Genomic DNA, 21,644 nt, shown 5'->3' with positions numbered 1-21,644 from the left:
TTTATCATAAACTCTTGGCTAAAAGAACTGCAGATGAAGAGAAGAAAACAGGAAGGGCTCATCATGAACACCTGCATATACATGTGGACATCTATAACTGTCCTCTAAAGCCAGGAAAATGATGATCTGTTACAGAAAGGTTCCAAAATGAAGGCATTTTAATGAAAAGCAGTGTTTTTCCATGCAAATATAGATTAAATAATAACAACTAAATTTTATTCCTCAAGCGTCAAAAAGGTGGAAGATTTTTAACATTGTTATGTAGTCTACTGCCCATTATGTTTCATTATTGAATACTACTTCTTTCTTTAGTGCACCATCTGTTCATAACACTTTCAATAATTGGCTCCCATGTATAATATTAGTGTATAACAGAAAGTAAAGTTTGCTGATAATTCCCAAGGACATTGTTTTAAACAGTAACCTGATATACATATAAGAAAGTGTCAACATTTAGCAGTTGGGAATAAGGTAGTGTACTTGGCTGGATACTCTGTGCAGAACCTGATTTTCTCTAATATGACACCTAAACTAGACCATGTGTGCTGGAAAAGAGCCAAAAATCTAGGTCAAATTGTAAGACGTTGACATTTGTCAGAAATTACATGATTCAGTGTTATAAACCCAGTAAAAAACCAGAGCAAAATATAAATTTTAGACCTAGTAATTCGGTTATTCTTTGACAACTGATCAAAAGATAACTTTTAATTGAAGGAAAAGACTGGATCATTTAAAACATATCTAGAGAAAATCACTATTATTTATAAACGACAACAAAAATGCAAGCATTGTCATTTTGCCAAGGTAGAAGTATTTATTTTTTTAATCTATTGCGCTAACATAGAATTTTGGGTTTAGTTTAATTAGTTCTCTTACTTTCTAGAGGCTAAAGGTTTTATCTAGTTCAACGGAATTCAACAAGAAAAGAAAAAAAGTAAAACCTTCATGTGGTTTCTCTCATTATCTGAACATTGAATGCCTCATTTTGCTTGACTTCCATCTTATAAATTGAACAAAAATAGCACAATGCTTATTCACAGAGTGTGCTGTTGCTGAGTTCATTGTCATTAAAAAATAGGTGGCCTAGTTTTCAACTAAGAGACAACAATAATGACATTTTAAATACACATGCAACTGCTGCTTCTGAAACAGATGACATTATCCTGAAGAAAGCTAAATAAATCTATATCCTGCTAAAGCAACATGGGATGCCATCAAGTATATCTAAGTACCCATTCTATGAAATATTGGTTTAAGATTTCCAGAAAGATAAAACTCTAGGATTACTTCATTTAAAAAATGAATAACAAGAGGTGGGTACAGGAAGTAGTACTCAAAACCAAATAAACATTCTATTAAAGCAATCTGTACATCAAGGTAAGAAGAAAAATTTGGGTTTTTTTTCTGGGTTTATTCAAGACTGTAGGAAGAATCCTTAGAAGATCTGAGTCAGATCCTCTGCATTCACAATGCCCTTTATGACCTATCCTTTAAGAGTCAAGATGTATAATACATGATACATATAAAAAAATAAAGCATCCACACCCAAGAGAGGATGAATGAAATAGTAGCTGTTCCAGCTAAAAGTCATTGCTTAAAACCTACTTGAAGACAGTCAGATAGCACAGCAGAAGAAATATGAAGTAGTATAGAGGTGCCTGTGTTAAAATAAAACCAGTTAGAGAATACATGGATATTTCATAACATCATAAAAATCAATTTTGTAAATTGTTCAGGCCACAGATTCAGCACAAAACTCTACAAAGGCATCATAGAATCATTTAGGCTGGAAAGGATGTCTGAGATCATCAAGTCCAACCACCAACCCAGCATTATTAAGTCCACCACTAAACCATGCCACCAAGTGCCACATCTACATGTCTTTTAAATGCTTTCAAGGATGGTGGTTCAACCACCTCCCTGGGCAACCTGTTCCAAAGTTTGACAACCCAGGTCCTTTCTCATGGAGCAGCTTTCCACCCACTCTTCCCCCAGCCTGTGGCACTGCCTGGGGTTGTTGTGACTCAGGTGCAGGATGTGGCATTTGGCTTTGATGACCCTTGTGTCATTGGCCTCAGTCCATTGATCCAGCCTGTCCAGATCCCTCTGCAGAGCCTTCCAGCCCTCCAGCACATCAACACTGCTGCCCAACCTGTTGTCACCTACAAATTGACTGAAGGTGCACTCGATCCCCTCATCTGGGTCATTGACAAAAGTACTAACCAAACTGGCTCCAGTAGTGAACCCTGGGGAACACCACATTTTACCAGTTGCCATCTGGATGTAACTCCATTCACCACCACAGTTTGGGCTTAGCAATGCAGACAGTTTTTTACCTAATGAGCCATACATCTGTCCAAAATTTGTATTATCTAACATGCCCTTTCAAGACTGATTATCTCGCTGAGCTTTCAGGTCAAGTAGAATGGAGTTTAAATGACAAAGAAAATATAGATAAATAGAAAGAGAACTCAGAAATCAATTATTAGATAGAGAAAGTGCTGAGTGATGGAATGAACTTATAGCTGATGTACTTAGCTAACATAAATGTATTAAAGAAAAAAATATAAAGCTGAGGAGACTAATAAGTTAAAGACATTAATCAAATCTGGGCTTCTATGTAGCCAGCTGTCCTCTTAAAAAATAAATATTACTTTTATTAATGTTACTATTATGGTTTTCTTCTTTAATGTGTTAACCTTCATATTAGCAGTTTCCAATATGAAAATATTCCATCATTATGTAGAATAGAATGATTCACTGAAGAGCTTCAAATTCTCATAAAATTAATGGCAATATGAAATGAACAGGTAGTAAAGCCTCAAATTTTCCCTCTGTGCATACACATGAATGTGTGCTTATTTGTCTGTGCAATTATATGTGTACATATAAAGCATATATATTATATTTATTTTTTTTAATAGTCCTTCATGGCAATACTATCTGTCTCAGTGCAATGAGGAGCATGATTTTTCAATAGATTCATGAGCATTTGAGCAGCTTTGGAGTCTAAGATAGAACAAGCTCCAGCTGAACCTTTCCTGTAGTTCGGGCATGCATCCTCTCTCCGAGGTTCGTTGTCCCATGTCTGATAATGCCCAACTTCCGTCTGCATCTTCTGTTAGAAAATCATTAGGATTTTCCTCCTTTGTTTGGCCACATCTGTTTTTACAAAAGTCTAGAAAACCTAAGAAGCTGTCAGGCACCTTCTTCTGCAAAATATAGTCAGAATTAAGGAGCCCCAAATATTTAGATGGTCACAAGGAACTCCAACTATTTAGATGTGGTCATCACCCTATGTTATTTCTGTAGGAGATGAGATTGAAAAATAAGAAATTTTCTGGTGGGTATACATAGGCAGGACTTCAGATAAAAAATTCCAGAGAATAATCCTCCTTGGTGCTTTTCACTTACAGACAGGTTTTTATTAATGGGCCTTAAAACAACTTTTATCAGTACAAGGGAAGGGGTTACATGTGTTTATATAGAACTGTATGGATATGGATACAGATATATATCTCCACACAGGTATATGTTTGAGAAGCAATATATGTGAAAATCACAGTAGTTCAATAAACAGAATATTCATCTGTCAGCTGGAAGGGCACAGAACTATTGCACAAGTACTGGTACAGATGTATTTATATAACATCTTTGACAAAAAAACCCTGAAACAAATCCAAACAAAACATATTAAAAATAATCCCAAATCTGGTTTGATTTAACAATTCTGGTTGATTTAACATTTGATTTAAGTATGGCAGAATTATGCCTTTGAATCTGATACTTACCTAGATTTTTTTTCTGTTTTTTCTGATAAATTTGCAAGCACAAAATCATAGGAATCTGTAACAAAAGAGTTTTTATTCTGTATGAGACTTGTGGAACAGCAGCAGCAACTTGGAATTCCACTGACTTCATGAAGTCCTGCAAATATTTAGCCTATGTATATTCTACTCTTTTGAAATGCAATACTCCTTGCTAGTACAAAATGTTTTGCTTTGGAGCAGATCAGTTTTTAGAACTGTTATTCAGTCCCCCACCAAAATCATGCAATTAAAATTGCAGATGACAAAAGTAGACAAAAGTATGACCAACATAATACAGCAGCAAAACTAGAAGTTAATCCTGTACAATGATTGGGCAGTGAGACTGAACAAATGGAAGTACTCTTGCACATTGTGAGTAATTAGATCATAGAAATCTTTGCCTCAGGAGATCATAAGTGCTAGGTTTATAAAGGAATTGAAAAATCAGAAGTTCTTTGTGGGGTAAAAAAAAAAGAAAGAGTTAGTGAAAAGCCAACTAAATACGAAGGATCACATTCCCAGTGCGGAAACTACAGCTTGGAAGAAGCTGGGTGTCATCACAAAAAGTGCCACCATGTATTGAGCTGAATACAGGCATTTCCCTTAGTCAAGAGATCTGCTGGACTTACAATTCTGGTTTTGATTAATCCTTTCTTCAGCACAACAGAATAGTTCAGGAAAACTGTTCTTCTCATCTTAAATCTGCCCTTTTTTGTACATTCTGACTGTGGTGTAACCATTTGGGTAAAATTAGTCTATGTATATCAGAATTCTTTCTTTCATTCACTAAATAACCAATTATAAGATAGTGTTTGACTTCTTTCAAAAGAAAAACAGGGGGTGTTCCCTGAATTGATTTTTATTAGGACTCTTCTAACCATTTCTCTTTGAAAAATTGAAAGAAATATCTCCTGAAAATGTTGGGGTTTTTTTTGGTCATGGCAGCTAATATTTTTTCTACATTTACGTAGAATCATAGAATGGTTTGGGTTGGAAGGCACCTTAAAGATCATCTAGTTCCAACCCACCTACCTATGGGCAGGGCATCTTCCACTAGACAAGGTTGCTCAAAACCCAATCCAACCTGGCAGTGAACACTTCCAGGGATGTGGTATCCAGGACTTCTCTGGACAACCTGTTCCAGTGTCTTACCAACCTAATAATAAATAATTTATTCTTAATATCTGATCTAACCCTACCCTCTTTCAGTTTGAAGCCATTCCCCCTTATCATATCAATACATGGCCTTGTAAAAAGTCCCTCTTTGGCCTTCTTGTAAGTCCCCTTCAGGTACTGGGAGGTCTCTGTAAGGTCACCCTGCTGCCTTGTCCAGGCTGAATAACCCCAACTCTCACAGCCTGTCTCCATAGGAGATGAGCTGCAACAAACTTGACAAAAATTGAGTTTACATCATTTTTCCTATGCAGTTTCCTGTGCCATATTTGATAAGAAATACAATGCAGAAGTCTTAGGTACATTAGTTGGAAAGAATGGTGAGATAATCTGTTTATTCAAACCAACATATAACACTAAAATATATTTTAAAGGATTGGAAGGAGGTGCCATAATTCATTTCTGTTCTAAAATGCTTTTTCTTCCATGTGTAATAGATTCTGGAAGTGCTTAATCTCCTGACAAAAACTCTGTAATTTGCAATACTCTTCTAATGATCGCAGGGTATTTCTCCCACTCTCAGGACATTACCATTCTAGTGGGAATTATGGACACGCTTTAAGAGGATTTGATTCAGTATTAGGGCAGCAATTGTGTGTTAATTAAATACCAATTGATTATTTAAAATGCTTGTGCTGAGTTTTAGGTACATAATCTGTAAATCTTGATCACAATTTTTTGAATGATAGATTACATACTCATAACAGAAGATGTTTGAGTGATGCTGAGCAGTGAGTAAAGCAACAGGTTGATGTTCAATGACACCATGGTGAAAGTGGGTAAATGGATGTTCCATGTAAAAATATATTTGTCATTGATTGTTTTGCCTAATACAGTCGTTTACAAAATTTATTGAGTCTAGGTGTTTTTTTGCTTTGGTTTTCCATCACATAGGCAAGATCAGAGAATCACAGAATATTCTGAATTGGAAGGGACCCACAAGGGTCATCAAGTCCAAAACTTAAAATACCATACCTTCCTTTCTAAAGGAGAAAAAGAGATTTGAAAAAAAGATGTAATTTCTGTTTTCTCAGACCCTGGGGATTACACACCCCTGGCAAATAGGAATTTTTCAGAAAAGTAGGTGTTTAATCCCAGATTGCAACTAAGTACCATGCAGCTGCTCACTCACTGCACTGTCCCATGATGGGATGGAGGGAAGAATCAGAGAAAAGAAAATAATCCTTCTGGGTTGAGATAAGAACAGCTTAATTATTGAAAAAAAATATTATTATTAATGATGCTATTGTTTGAAAAAAAGGGAAAGGGAGAGAGTGATAAAATCCAAGAACACAAGTGATGCCAAATACAATTGCTCACCACCTGCTGACCAGTGATGGCCAGACTGGCCCCTCCCAGCCAGCTCCCTCTGGTTTATATACTGTTCACGACATTCCATGGTATGGAATACCCCTTTGGCCAGGTCAGGTCTGCCATTCTGGTGGTGCTCCCTCCTAGCTTTTGTGTGAACCTGCTGGCTGGCAGAGCATGAGCACTGAATGTTCTTCATGTAGAGAATAAGCACTACTGGGCAACAACCAAAACGTCAACAGGTTTTCATTATTTTGATAATGATTCCAAAACACAGCAGTGCACCAGTTACTAAGAAGAGGAACTTTATTCCAGCTGAAACTAGGACAGTAGGTTTATGCTATATACTGTGTTGAATAGCCAGTAAAATGAGCAATGGTTTTTTGGGTTTTTTTTTTTGCCTTTGTTAAGCATTAGGTTATGCACCCTTTATAAAATCTGATCCATACCCACTTGATGTGAGACTGGATGAAAGCTTAAGATTCACTAGAAGATATAGCCAGTTTATTGCAATCAGCAACATTTTTCTGATGTTTAGTTTACCAGGGACTATGCTGGGAGAAAAGAATTCATCAAGCATGGTTTCTGTACTAAGATGTGAGCTACAGACCAGGTTGAAATAATTTTGTGCAGAACTATGTCATTTTGGGTGGTGTGTTAGCTGAGTCAGCAAGCTTTGTGTATAAACATGAAAGATACACAGATAAATAAAATACATAAAATTTAAATCAAGAGATTATAGCAGGAAACCAAATGGCATAAGTGCCAGTGCTAGCAGAATAGCTATTACTATAGTTAAAAAATACTTCTGATTTTATAATCTTTACAGATTAGATATGTCCAAACAACTCATTCTAATTAATCAAATATCTTCTGAAACATAAAAAATGGAAACACAGAAAAATTCCTTTATAATTTTTCTACATTTGGCTGGGGTTTTTTTCTGTGGTAAAACCTTCTGGGTTTAAATATATAAGTGACTTAGACTATGGGATATTATAGAAGGAATGAAAATTACTCTAATACTATTTGGACAATAGCAGCTGTTTTTATCTGCTGTGCCAGATTAATTTTGGCAGCATTCCTGCTATTTCCTGTGTGCAAACCCAGTGGGGGTGAGGATATCAAGACAGGGTTTGTGTGAATGGTCATTGCGAAGGTTCTGCTCTCTATTGCAAAGGAAGAAAAAAGCCTAGATTTGAGCAGATCTTGTCAGCAGACTGACAAGCCTAAAGACTGACTTTCTGTGTTTACCAGAAGAATGGCTGTTCAACTAACAGACAGTGGCAGTCCAGGCTTCAGCATGCAGGACTACCAGCATCCTTGTTCAGAAAAATCAGGGTTGTGAGTGAGAAGCCAGAATACATCTTCATGATCATGTATCCTGCTCTCCTGGGCTGCATTAGGATAAGTGTTAGAAAGTCAAAGGAGGGAGGAACCTTCTTCTTTGCTCAGCACAGGTGAGGCCACACCTGGAGTACTGTGTCCAGTTCTGGCCTTCTCGGAACAAGAGAGGCATGGACATACCTGAATGAATCCAAGGGAAAGCTACAAAGAAGACTAAGGGACTGAAACATTTTAACTGTGAGGAAAAGCTGAGAGAGCTAGGACTGTTCAGCTTGGAGAACAGAAGGCTCAGAGGCTACAAATGTCTACAATCAGTGTCTACAAATACCCAAAGGGAGGGTGCAAAGAGGACAGAGACAGGATGTTTCCAGTGGCACCTGGTGACAGGACAAGAGGCAGTGGGCAGAAACTGAAACGCGGGAGGGTCCATCTGAATATCAACACTTTTTTTACTGTAGGGTTACCAAGCACTGGAACAGTTGCCCATAAAGGTTATGGAATCTCCATACGTAGAGATATTTAAAAGCTGTTTGGACACATTCCTGGGCAACTGGTTCCAGGTGATCCTGCTTGAGCAGGGGGGTTGGACCAAATAACGTCCAGAGGTGCCTTCCAACCTCAGACATTTTGTGATTCTGTGATTCAGCCTCCCTGCTGGGATCACCAACCAGGACACAGGGTAGTAATTTTTTGTGCCTGTTTAAAAACTGGGTGGAGACAAAATGCTAAAATTTCACATAGGACACTGAACAGATTGCTAAATTCCATCACCAACTAGCAGAACTTGGAACAGGCACAAGTCTAAAGGTCTTTATTGTCATTATCTGTGTCCCAAGTCACTTCCTTATCCTCAGCAAGGGTGCCAAGGTCTTCACTCATACTTCATTGTCCTCTTGGTCCCATGCTCTCAGAATGACAGGCTTTGCTTTCACAGGCTTTAAGAATAATCACTGTGGGCCAGACTGTGCACTCAGGTGGCAAACAAGCTGTAATACCTCATGAATACTTCTCTACATCACCATACTTCAGTGATAGAATATTTGATGTCAATTATTCTTATGGGATGTCAAGGCAGTAGAAATTCCTGCGCCAACTAGTCATACCTAGCATGAACCCATGAAGCTATGAAAGAATGCAGACACATGTTTTTCTCCCTCCTTCCCAGAAGGACTGCATCTGACACTGCTAAATTCCAGCCTTTAGTACTTCAACTGTCAGATAGTGAACTTTTTTTATTTTTAAGATCACTGATGCCTTAGAAAGAACACAGAAGAATGTCGGTTATGCTGCTTTCTCTGAAATGGAAGTCTCTGATTTCAGTATAAGTTACTCATTCATAACTATTGGAAGCTGTAGGAAAGGCAATAAGAAAAGATTTTACTTTTGTGGGGGTGTTTTGTTTTGTTGGTTTTAATTTCAGTCTTCTTCCTTCCTTCCTCACATCTCTCCAGAAGTATTACTTTGTGACTGGGCGAAAAAATTGTAGATAAAGGTATGTGAAATGCCAATTGTCATCTATATCTTATTCTACTCACTGAGTAAAAGACAAAGCTCCACTTGAAAGTTTGGAAATTGGGTATTATCTCCACTATTCAGTATAGAACAGTAACAGGTTCTTCATATCGCAAGATAAGCACTGAAAAAAACCCTGAGAAGCTCTTTATCAGTGAAAAATACCCTAAGAACAATACATACGCATTTGGATAGAAACAGAGAGTGATTACATTTTGATTAAAGTTAAAAAAAAAGAGCTGCTCGCAAATCCCTCAGGAAGAAGAAAGTCAGATAAATATATTCTGCCAACAAAAACAGTTTAATCATATATGCTGCTGTTTTATGATTGCGGTGACCAGTTTTCAAGGAACAGACTTCTTTGATAAATAAGTCTACAGATAAAATACTGCTTCTCTGTGTGGAGCTTGTTAGTCATATTCTGATGTGTCACTGATGGCTCAGAGACATAAAAAGAAAAATAAGGGAAACATGGTTGATCAAACAGGTATCTGTTCACAGAAGTAATTCTACGTATACATATTGCAGGCTTCTATGCACATAGACATTTACCCAAAGGTGTACCTACACAGAGAGTTATTCTAAATCTATTAATGCAAGAATGGTTTCCGATACAAGACAATACAGAAAATACCAAAAACACCTGTTTACTTTTGAAACAACAAAAGATGAAACTCAGCCCTCCCACCCTGCAAGGTGTTCTAAATGCAATGTATAGTATTATATAAGAATACTGTGAACAGTTAAATAAACCCAAGACTGAGGAAGTTTACCCAAGTGAGGAAAAATTGCTACTTGAAGACTCCATTTTTTTAACTGGTCAAAGTGTAGTCAGTAGAAGAAGCACACATCTCTGAAAGGAGATAGCACCTGAAAGGACATTCATTCTGTATGAAGCATAGTATTCCTCTTTTGTTGTGAACTCAGTGATGTGCAATCCAGCTAGGCTTGAATTAGAAGGAAGGGTGGTATTAGAAAGAGAAACTAGGATGAGGGGTCAAAACTCTTATCTCCCTTCTAGCTTCTTATTCTGGGATTTGAGATAGCTACAGATACACTTAGAGCTCCTCACTTCTCTTGTGAAAGAGATACAAACATTTGTGGTTGGTGGGAAGGCCAATGATCCAAAACATGGTTGTTAATGTCAGCTCAGGGAGCAGAAACATTCGGCTGCTGAATCAGCATAATGTATAATTTAAAGTATACAAGTAAACCATTAAAGAATACACTCCACGACTAAAATTTTTGAAATCCAGTGTAATTTACTGATAGTTTGCCAAACTGGAGCTTAAAGCCTTGATACTGGGTGGGTATGTTATGTGTTTGTATACCTATTTTTATATGTTTTTGTCCCCTAGGAAAACAAGTTTTTTAATAATGGATTGAAATGTCTTACTTTCTTAAGACTATTTTGAATATAACTTATTTTAAAAAATATTTCTCCAACCCACCCACCCAAGTGTTCTAGATTAGGCATCTTATTCTCACACTGTGTATCATGAAGCACACTGTGATACATCGTCATAAATCAAAATTAGAGAGGAATGAATCACAGCAGGTTGAAATTTTGGATGGCTCACTTTCCATATATGTGGTTTGCAAAATGGGGCCGAGCTCAAAAGATTGCTGTTTTCTCTGACTTCTTTTTTGTCTAAAGATAGAAAAGAGTTAGGAAACACTGGGAGCATCGTAGTTCAGTTGCTTCCAGTATTTACATAGGCACCTCTTTCTGCTCTTAGTTAGTGCTCCAGATGTTCTGCTGGTACTTCTTTTCCCTCCAGATATTGCTTTCCTTCCTTTTCACCATGCAGCACATTATTCTTCCTTTTTCATATAGCTACAGCTCTAGCACCAGCCTCCTTCAACCCCAATATATTGCCAACATAAGCTGGACATTCCTGGTTGAACCCACTTAACTGTTTGCCTGCTTGCCTACTGCTGTTGCAAGCACATGTCTAGGATCTTCTCAAACCCTGTTCACAGGTTCCCTATATTGCATGTCTGGTCCTTGAAGAAGTTAAGTTTTTAAATATAACCTTAACCCACAAGTATAATATCCTCCATTTTAGGCCACAACTGGAGCCCCAAATAGAAAAATGGGAAATAATGAAACCCTTAGAAGTATTGTTGAACCTCAGAGCTATTCCTGAGTAAAAGTTCTGGCCTGGCTTTCTCTTCTGGAGGTCAAGTCAACCATCCCCTGATGCAAACACAACAATGTTAAAAGCACACCGGTGTGTCACCCAGTGATTCATCATCCTGCAAGTCAGAACTAGAATAATAATTTTTTAAACAGGGAAGTACCACCATATGATATAAGAAAAGCTGACATTTAAAAAATGCTTTTTCAAAGATTTACTAGTCAATACCCCCAGAGAAGTTGCTTAAATAAAACTGTAGATTTTAAGTCTATGCTAAATGCTTGCCCTAAAGCCTTATTCCAATCCCATTGATGCTGGTGGAAGCAGAATCCACTGAGGCAGAAACAGACGGCTGGAGTAGCTAAACTTCAGCTGTGCTAAAATTCACAGTCTTTTGCAGTCTCTTGCTACTGCAGAAAGAATGAAGCCAATCAAGTCTGGGCTTTCCCTGTTCCTCTTGCTGTCAAATTCTTCCTTACTCTATGTCCAAATATTTTCTGCTTGTTAACATCTGCTGAGTGTCTTACAGTCCCTGTTTTGTAGATCTGGAGGTTATGAACCTAGAAGATTTGATAAATAAAATACATCAAAAGTATAAGAGTAACTGTCTTCATGCTTAGGACAATGGTTCAGTCTCATAAAGGATACTAATAATCTCTGTGTGGGTCATACCTTTCCTATGCAATGTATTCTTAATGCCTTCTACACTAAGCTAGTGCTTGATTTATGCCACAAAGCAGTACTCTTTATATTCTTTTTTTTCCTCCATCTTATCTGAAGCTGTTCTCATTATCCATATAAATGCCTGTTTTTCTTTCTGAACTCTATGTCTCAGTGAAATCTTATGGCAGTGGGTTTGACTGATTAATTATGCATTGTATAAAAAAATCCTCCCTTTTATCAGTTTGAATTTATTTCCTTTCAGTTTCATCTACTGTCCCATTATTCTTGTCTCATGACAAAGGGCAAGTAAGTTTATCTTGGTTTAAAATCCCTTCATATCGCTTCTCTTTGATGTACACCATTACTATATCCCTATTACCTAATACTGCAAGGATCTCAATCTGTCTTGATCTTTGGATGTTACAGCTTTCTTTTTTTGGCTTTTTTTTTTTTTTTTTTTTTTTTTTTTTTTTTTTTTTTTTGTATCAGGACCCCAAAGACTTTCTAGTAGATATATAGGTCCTGGTTAAATGGATTATCACTGTGTTTCTAATAAAGATGTTCTGCAGATATTTTAGAAGCAATCCAAAGGCCTCCAGATCAAGGACTACCCACTAAAATCTTTTGTTTCTACACTGACCTCTGATCAGTGTTCAGCCCTCTGCATATTGATTTCTGAAAGCCTTGCTGATTCCGTGTTGGTTTATGTTGCCAATAATCTCTAATTAGCTCATATCCAAACTATTCTTTCTTTTTATTTTTTTAAATGTTACTCTTTCCCTATGTAGAACCTTTTGTGTAGTTTGTTCACTTCACTATTCTTTTGCCCTTTGCTTAAGTTCTCTGCAAGCACAGAGCAACCATAAGGATTTGGGGTGCTTTCGAGCCTATACCTCTTCCAGCTCACATGGTGCAGCCATACAGCAGCACAGGATAATGCACATCTACCTGTGCATCCATCCCTCCTTCATCCTTTGGGCTCATATATCCTTATTGTGCTATGCTTTCATATTTTCTGGTGAAAAGATGACCAGTTCTGATAGTGTGAAAGCATAAACATGATATGCACTCATAAAAGGCCTCTCCTTTTTAACAGAAACTTGAAGCTGGTATACAAACCTCCACATAGCAATAGCTAACCTTAAGCTGTCAGGAGAACCACAAAAGTCTGATTTTCACTGATTTTCTTTGGGCCATAATTTGAGCAGAGCTCAGTCAAGTATGCACAACAGAGTCTGGGTTTAAACTCATTCTATGCTACTTCTCACCTGCTGGTCTCGGTTGCTGCCTAGTGTAGTTACATTTCCTGGTGTCCAATTTCTAGCAGTGGTCAGAAGGGCTGTATGGAAATAATCAGCCTCAAGGAAAAAAGGGTTTTCAGGATTTTGGTAACACAAAAGGAATGTGGAGGGCAGACTCTCTTAGTGACCTGTCTATGCAATGGAGAGTCAAGCTCTGGGAAAGATTCCAGTAGAGGAAAGGAGAAAGTAAAGTTTAAAACCTTTGACAACTAAATTGCATTTAGCATAATCAGAAAAAATTCTTAAAAATCAAAAATTTCAGTGTTGACAAGTTCTGTATGAATATTGTATATATATGGTATATATGGTTTCACCTCCATATTATTGTTTTCCATATTGTAAGGGCAGTTTTTGACCATATTAAACAATATTCTCATAATACAGAACACTGAAGGAGAAAACTGGTAGCATCTTACTGTTGCAGGATAGATCATTTCCTCCTGGCATTAGACTTGTGCCTTCTCACCCAGAGCTGTTCATCTGACCACACAACTATGGTGGAGGGGAAGGAAGCACAGAAAAGAGCATGACAAAAAATCCAAATCCCTGCTCTATTGAAACCATCTTGCTGGGGTTTAATTAGAGGATTTCAGGAAGCCTCAGACTAGTAAATGGAAATCTTTGTGATTTGCCTTGGTAATTACTGCAATGAAATTTCAGGAGCTGAGATAATTCCCAAGGGAAAGTGCATCTGTGCACTGCAAATTAGCTGCTTATATGCTCGCTTAGATTCTTTACATGCCTTCCAAACCATGCTGGCATACTTAAAAGGTATGCTCATGATAGCAGATTTAGAAGGAGGGAATCTTTGGCAGATTACCTTGGCAGAAATTTTCCTGCAGTGTTTCTTGTGGAGTGTTTCTTTCCTCCTGGAAAAGATATCCCAAGGGAATTCAGCTCTTTCTCCAGAGATATCTGCCTAAATCCCAATAAATCAAAATTAGGAGAATAAAACCATCTTATTCAAGATCCTCAGCCTCTCCTGGAGCAATATACACCTGGCAGTCCTGGCTCTGTTCCCAGGCTGGTGTAATTTCTACCCACACATGAGTAGCAGGCTGCCACAGCTTAAGGTTTAGTGTCCTGTGACCTCATAGGACTAACGAAGGGAGTAAATACTATCAGAAAAGGAGGAGGCTTTGGTTTCTAAAGGCACATTGTGCTTCCAGCTCTAACCACTTTCAGGTATCAGATTATGAAGATATGGATTCTCTTTTCAACTGTTTTATTTGGAAGGCTTTACAGCTTCTCTTATGCTTACGAGCTAGGGGTTTTTTAAAAGTGTTCTTGTAGGCTTGGTGGTTTTTGTTTAACTTTTAAAATCTTTTGCTATTCTTTTACTTATTTGTCAAGTTACTATAAGGTTCTAATTCCGTACTATTTAGTCCTGTTCTCTGCTAGTACAAAGCTCTGAAACAAAGGGCATAACTTCCCTGCCTGAAAAGTTACACATATTTTAAACACACTTCTTCAGATCACTTTAGAGTTGCTATGGTGTTTCTATGTGAAGCTACCAGCAGTTAATGAGCATTGCCAAAAGGAAACATTCAATTGCCCAGGTACACAGGTATCCAGGGCTGCTTGATGTACCTCAGATAATGTTTCTGGCTTCCAGCAGCCCCTCCAGAACGGCATGAGTCTCTTGTAGTCCAATGCTGTATATCTGCCAAGCCTCCATAGCTGCCTTGGCTTTACTATACCATTTTACTGGTGTTGAATGCTTATTCTGAGTTGACTGAATCCCTGGAAGCTGGCTTCTGAACTCCTTCTGAGGCTTTTTTTTATATTATGTTTTCAGAAATCTCCACCAAAATCTACATATCCCACTGCCCCTTCTTTTCTATATAGGCACAACTAAATATTATTATTTTCCATATCCCACATGAAGTGTAGGGAACATGAGCATTCCTGGCTGCACTCCTACTATGGCTCAGTCTCATTCTTGAATTTATAAATAAAAATCCCATGCAAATTAGTTCATTTATTTGCAGTCAGAATGATGCTAGCACTTGTCATAATCATGTACTCTACATTTATTTCTGTCTCTCAGGGTTTTTTTTCCAACTATTCATATTTTTGTCTCTTGTTATTTGTTTTCCTATGGTGCAGCCCAGCTTGCCCATTACTGTGGCTGAAGCCAAAACTGCAGCATGCAATAAATCAATTGCCTCATCTTTTCTTCCATTTTTGAAAAAGAAAAGAAAAAAAACCCAAGCAACAATAAAAAAGGTATTCTAATATTTTTTTCTGTTTAAGAAGGGAGGGCTAGTCTCTCTTATTCTATGGAAGTGAGGTGGATTAATTTTTCTTTTTGTCCCCCCTCCAAAGTTCCATTATTAAACATTTAGATTTAGATGACATTTACATGAAGTTTAATTGATAAACGGATAGTCCCAACAAATCTGAAGAAGCCCACACAGACTGAATTTTGGCTGAAATACACAATAAAATTATATCACTGTACTGTAAAAGGCTGTTTCATAATCATTATCCAGCCATTTTACGCAGGATGAAAATCTGAATGAAGTGTCTTGACCCAGTTCCTAGAGAGTCAATGACAAATCTGGGGTCAGGGATAAAATTGCCATAATAAAATTTGCTCTTGCTGACTGAGATACAATAAATGTATTCTTAAAAAGGAGCAGTTTCTTACAAAGTGTGTTCCCTTTAAGCTTCTTCAGTTTCCAGAAACATAAGCAATGTTTCGTTGTGTCTAAGACTGAGAGGTGCCAGGTTTTTCATTTCACAGATCAGCTTAAAAGCATTCAATTCCTATGCCAAGCTGAAGTAGTGTTCATAGCAGTCAAAGCAGAAACCCATTGGTAGGAAGAAATGCATCAAGGCTATGAAAACCAGGCACATCTCAGCTAAGATGCTGCCATAAAGGAAAGGTTCATCTGAACAAAAGAACAGGAAACTGGTCCAGGGACACAAACTCCATCATGCTCACCAATAATCCATCTCTTTAGCCTTGAACGCATAATTTACTCTCCCTCCTTCACTTTTCCCATCTCTGAAAATTTCATGTTTGTGAAGCATTTGGAAGTTAAAAGTGGTAATAGAAAATCCTCTATTACCATCATCAGTCTTCTCCCAGTACCTAAACTAGGACAACAAAATTTTCTATAGAATTTATTTTCATCTAAAACTGGTAGCCTCAAATGGACTCTGCTTTCCATTAGATAATGAAAAATACCTGAAGTAAAATGGGAGATAAAGGTGAGAAATAAAAATGAAAAAAAAAAAAAAAAAAGGCAATAACTGTTAGCATAAAGAGGACAAGTCTGGAGAAAAAAAACCCAAAAACACAATAAAATCCCCCACAAAGACCAACAACAAAACAGGGAACACTCTAAAAACATTTAGAGGCAAATCAGAAGATTTACACACTAATCAGTTAATGCTGAGTATAAATGCAAGTCTCTGCTGGATCTATTTTATGAGGGACAAAATTATAGAATGCATTTTCATTGTTTGACCTAATTGCTATTTTGAAAATGGCTTCCTTATCACTGAAAGCTAAGGGAATGTGAACATGCTTGTAGACCTTTGTTCTTTTATTGAAAGATTTATGTTGCTAACCTTCAAACACTGGGTGATACATGGGTTCAGATCTTTACTGACAAATTCCAGGCTCCCTGAACTCTAAAAGTTGGAATGCAGGTAAAACAGCAAATACAACTCACTTATCAGATTTCTCAGCATGAGGAGAAGTTAAATAAAAAATCATCAGAAACAGATATCAAATGGCTGTGACCTATAACCATCCCTGACAGCTAAGAATGGACTTGATCTGTGTGTGCTTTGTCTGACATGTAGGAACTGCTAACCCGGCAGACACAAGAACAATGGCTTAAAAGGAAAATATTCCAGAGAGATTATATTTCAGATATGAAAGACAAGATATTTATGATGAGCATTAGAGGCATTAGAGACACTGTTTTTCTAGGTAGGTAAAAACGCAACTTCTATTTAACAAGCAAAAGCCACAGAGAACTGATGCATTTGGGAAACTCCAACCCTTGTAAATTCGTATTAGAGCAGACTAAGAAAGCAAATAAAGCCAAGCTATCAGCAGTCTTAAAATCAAATGTGCAAGTAAAGCAGTAAGATCAAGTAAAGGTCAGATTTTATGGCAAAAATCAAGGATTAAATCATGGGAGCTGTCATCATTGATGGTATCATATATTTCCTTTTTAATACAAAGCGTGGTCATGGGCTGTGTTTCTGTGGTAACAGGAAAGGTTGACATCAGCATTATGATGTAAATGAATGGATCCTCACATACCTTCTGATTCACAGTTGGTGAAGGATGCACATAAGATGTAACTTCTCTAAGAAATCATTAAAAAGAACAAAGAGGAAAGGGTCTATGCACTGACAGAGGGCTCTGCACATTTTTTGACAGGATAGCAATAATGAGCACAAAGCAAGCTGTTCTATAGTATGCTTTCTTTTTCATTTCTCTACTCCCATCTTCTCCCTTTACTTGCTGTGCTGCTGTCTTTCAAAGATTGTATTGCTAGGCCTGAAATACTGTAAACAAAGTTGAATTAGAGGACTTGACAAAAAGAACAAAATATATTGATTCCAGGTAAATGTGTTTCCTTTAAATGCAAGTTTATTCATAGATTTTTGCGTATTGATAACTGCATTGAGTGCAAAGCGCATTGCTATAAAAATGAGGACAAAATGTCTTTGAAAGCATAATAAAGCTGGAAATGGCCAAAAGACCAATACAAAGATGATGCTTGTTTTCCCTTGGAAAACTGGTCTTTAGATGCTTGAAAGAACTTTTATTGGTTTGCATGTCCTCTTTCAAGCCAGATATTATGTGCCAAAAAGTAACTCTGAATGAATGATGTTGAGAGGTTCCGTATTTGTTCTGTCTCAGTGACTTCTGGATCAAATGTGTATGGTTTACAAGTCCGAAGATGATTTTCTGTCTGCCAGAACTGTAAATTCAATCTGGGATCCGAAAATTAAGCATTGTTCTTTCTGGGCCGGATGAAAAGTTCACAACAAAATGCCAAACACATCGAAAGCACAGGTCGCTGCATTTTAAGTTGATCTTGTTCCATGGTCTTGTTTTCATTTAGTACTGCAAAGATGTTATTTTCTTCCATGTCAAGATTTGAGAGTGGTACAACACTTATACTAGAAGATAAAAATGTAGGTGAATAATCCTGAAATTTGCTATTTTGAAATCCAAGACAGTCAGATGAAAAACTGTCTTTGTATTTTCACTGACGATCTAATGAAAACTAGTCTTTTCAAAAACAATCCCAATCCATCAAACAAACAAAACCACTCCTCAAAACACAAAAAAGCCATACAAATAATATTTCATAATAATGTGTTAAAACTTTTCAATTTTAATTTTTTTTTTTTTGCTATTTACATTTTTATATTATTTATAAAAAGACCATTCCCCTGTTGTTCTGGCAAAGATTTTCCCACTGAAGTTTTAATGAAATTTTGATCAGTTCATGTCATGGCATAGGATTAACCTTTATCCTTACTCTAACTGCACTAAATCTGTATATATAACATCTGTTTTGGCAAACCTGAAAAAAACCCTCTAGCATATGCCCCAGTGAAGAAATAGGATATTTTCAATTAGTATCTCTAGATAGCCAGTTAACCCACTGATTCTGGGACGCCATGTTCCCCCGTTCCCGGCTCTAGCCTTGGCCACTCCCTCGGTTTCTCCCTATTGGCTCCTGTACCCCAGCCCCGCCCAGGGACCGCCCCTGAGCCCCTGACAAAACCACCCCGCACCCAGACCATGAGGTCTCTCTCTCTGCCTCCAAGGGCGCTGGGACAAGATGTGAATAAAGACATCTTACCACCCTCATGGGAGACCCTTCTCTACCTTCTTTACCATCCACTGCGTTGTAACGCTGCTGGCTGCCGGAGCCAGATCGCGGGGCTGTCCCAAATGGACTCCGGGGTGCGACTGCTCACACGGCCCTAGGTAACACCGCTGTGCTCACAGGGAGCCGCAGCCTGCTAGGCAGAGTCCAGCGGTTAAAACAATTCCTTCTGACAATGTAGTGTGAAATGTGGGACTTGCAGCTATCACTGCAAGGGGCCCAGTCCAGAAGTTTCTTCTAGTAAGGCAGCCTTTTGAACCTAGAATAGTTAGTTCAGTGAAGCCTTGTAGAGATAAAGCAATTAGTCTATTCAGAAATCTGTGTGGAGTTCAGGTTCAGATTTTAAATAAGTGTCATAGGCCAGGACTAGAAGTACATATAGAAATAAATGTGAATATGATGAGAAAGCATGCACTGGTTTTACTTTTAATCATCCATCCAAATGTAGTAACAATTTTATTTTTTAAACTCCATCGATGTTTTGGAATAAAAGAAGATTTGTAATTTCTGTATTTCATATGAACTTTTAGATTAACTAGCTTTTGTCTTGTTTATATGTTGTTTTCTTTCCTTGACTAGTCCAAGAGGTCACAATTTAGTCTCCTATACTAATGGTCAGGCAAATTATTTCATACTTGCACATGAAAGAAGCTATTTCAGCTTTGTTTACATGCACCAGAGTGAACAAAGAGAAGCAAAATCACATAGCTTAGGTGAACAATTAACACCATGCAACAGAAATGTCCGGTCTTTGCAACATAAACATATGGAATAAAAGGACATTGCAGATGAAATCCTTTGAAGAAGTTCAGATAGTGACCATGGTAGGGGAGATCACAGGGTCTTTTCAGGAATTCCATGAACCAAGACAAAAATATCCTACATTCATCTAGGTCATGACTCATCACAAAGAGTTTATTTTGAAGAGGAGACATTCTTGATTTGCTGCCCAGAAAAGTTGCAGATGCCCCATCCCTGGAAATGTTCAAGGCCAGATTGGATGAAGCCTAAGCAACCTGATGGAGTAAATGACATTCTTGCCACGGCAAGGAGTCCAAACTAGATGATATTTAATGTCCTTTCCAACCCAAATCATTCTATGATGCTATGATTTCCACCATTTGAATGTTTTCCAGAAAGAACAAATGTCTACATAGCTCATGGGTGTGTGACACCTGAAGACCTTGGGAAAAGCTGGCACAGTTTTTGTTCTTTTCTGTCTGAGACATTTACATTTACTAGAATAATAATTTATATTATATTATATATAATATAATATCAAGTGACACCAACAACAACAGCAAATAGCAGCGAGTTGCACAAAGGAGAAATTTCACAGTGGTCATGGTGTCTCAGGATGGTGAAGAGAAAATCCTAAATGAGTCCCAGGATAGGAATGTTCCACAGCAGCAACTTGGCTGATAGACTCACCATGCAATATTTTATCCCTAACATTCAGCATGGATTAGACTAGAAAAACAGGGAACATCTCTCCACACAGATCTTGAAACTGAATTGTACAATCAGACAGCAACTATCAAGCTTATAAAAATGGTCCTCAAAGCTGCATTAAACCTAACTTCTTGCTTCCCTCTACCAGACATCTTTAAGAAGGCAGTAAAAAATATCCTCTCACTATGCTGACACTCATTTTATCTCAGTTATGTTGCATATAGAAATGTGATGAAAAATCACCATCTATTTATATGCAAGTTGAAGAAACATGCTTTGACCATGTACTCTAAAAGCATCAGATGCCATCTGCAATTGAAATTATGTAAATCTATTCTGCTGAGGAACAATTAAGAAGGATTACTAGGAGTATTTCTGATGTCATTTCACAATGACAGAATGTGAGGTTTCTGTGTCATTTATTTTAAAGTCATCCTATTATTTAGGTGAAAAAAAGAGAAAATATGTATTTGCATTCATTTATTACAACTGTGCCTGTATATTTATAATGGACCAATTAAAATTTAAAAAAACCCCAAACCCAAGTTTAAGTGTTGCATGACTTTGTCAATTAAGCATAATTCAAATTTAATCAGGCTCTACTGCATAAAGAAAGAATCAAATCCTGGTTTGTTTGTTTGTTTGTTTTTTTTTTAATGGAGATGGGTGAAATTAAAATCTCACCACAAAATTTGGTTTTCAAGCAAATTCCACTTTTCCAGTAGTCAACTTCATGATCCTTCAAGCATGGCCTAAGGCAAAACACATCCATGCTGTTTTAGGTGCGGAAGGGAGAATGAGTTTCAAAACTAAAAATTCAGCAAGGAAAAAAACCTATTAAAGTTCCCACCCTTGAACTGAAAAAGCTTCCATTTATATGTCTGTGCTATTTTAACATAGGTTGATATCATTTTCATGATCACTGTGAGGGAGTGCCTTCTTCCAGGGTGGTGTTACCTAAATTGGATCCTTCATAGTCCTAAGATATTAGAAAGTATTGAAATTATGAGGAAAAATAGCCCTTGAATTCCACATGTATTGTAAGTAAACAAAACAAAA

The sequence above is a fragment of the Aphelocoma coerulescens genome, chromosome 2, assembly GCF_041296385.1.
Source record: "Aphelocoma coerulescens isolate FSJ_1873_10779 chromosome 2, UR_Acoe_1.0, whole genome shotgun sequence".
In the NCBI taxonomy this organism is placed as follows: domain Eukaryota; kingdom Metazoa; phylum Chordata; class Aves; order Passeriformes; family Corvidae; genus Aphelocoma; species Aphelocoma coerulescens.
Note: the sequence above shows the minus strand (reverse complement) of the source record.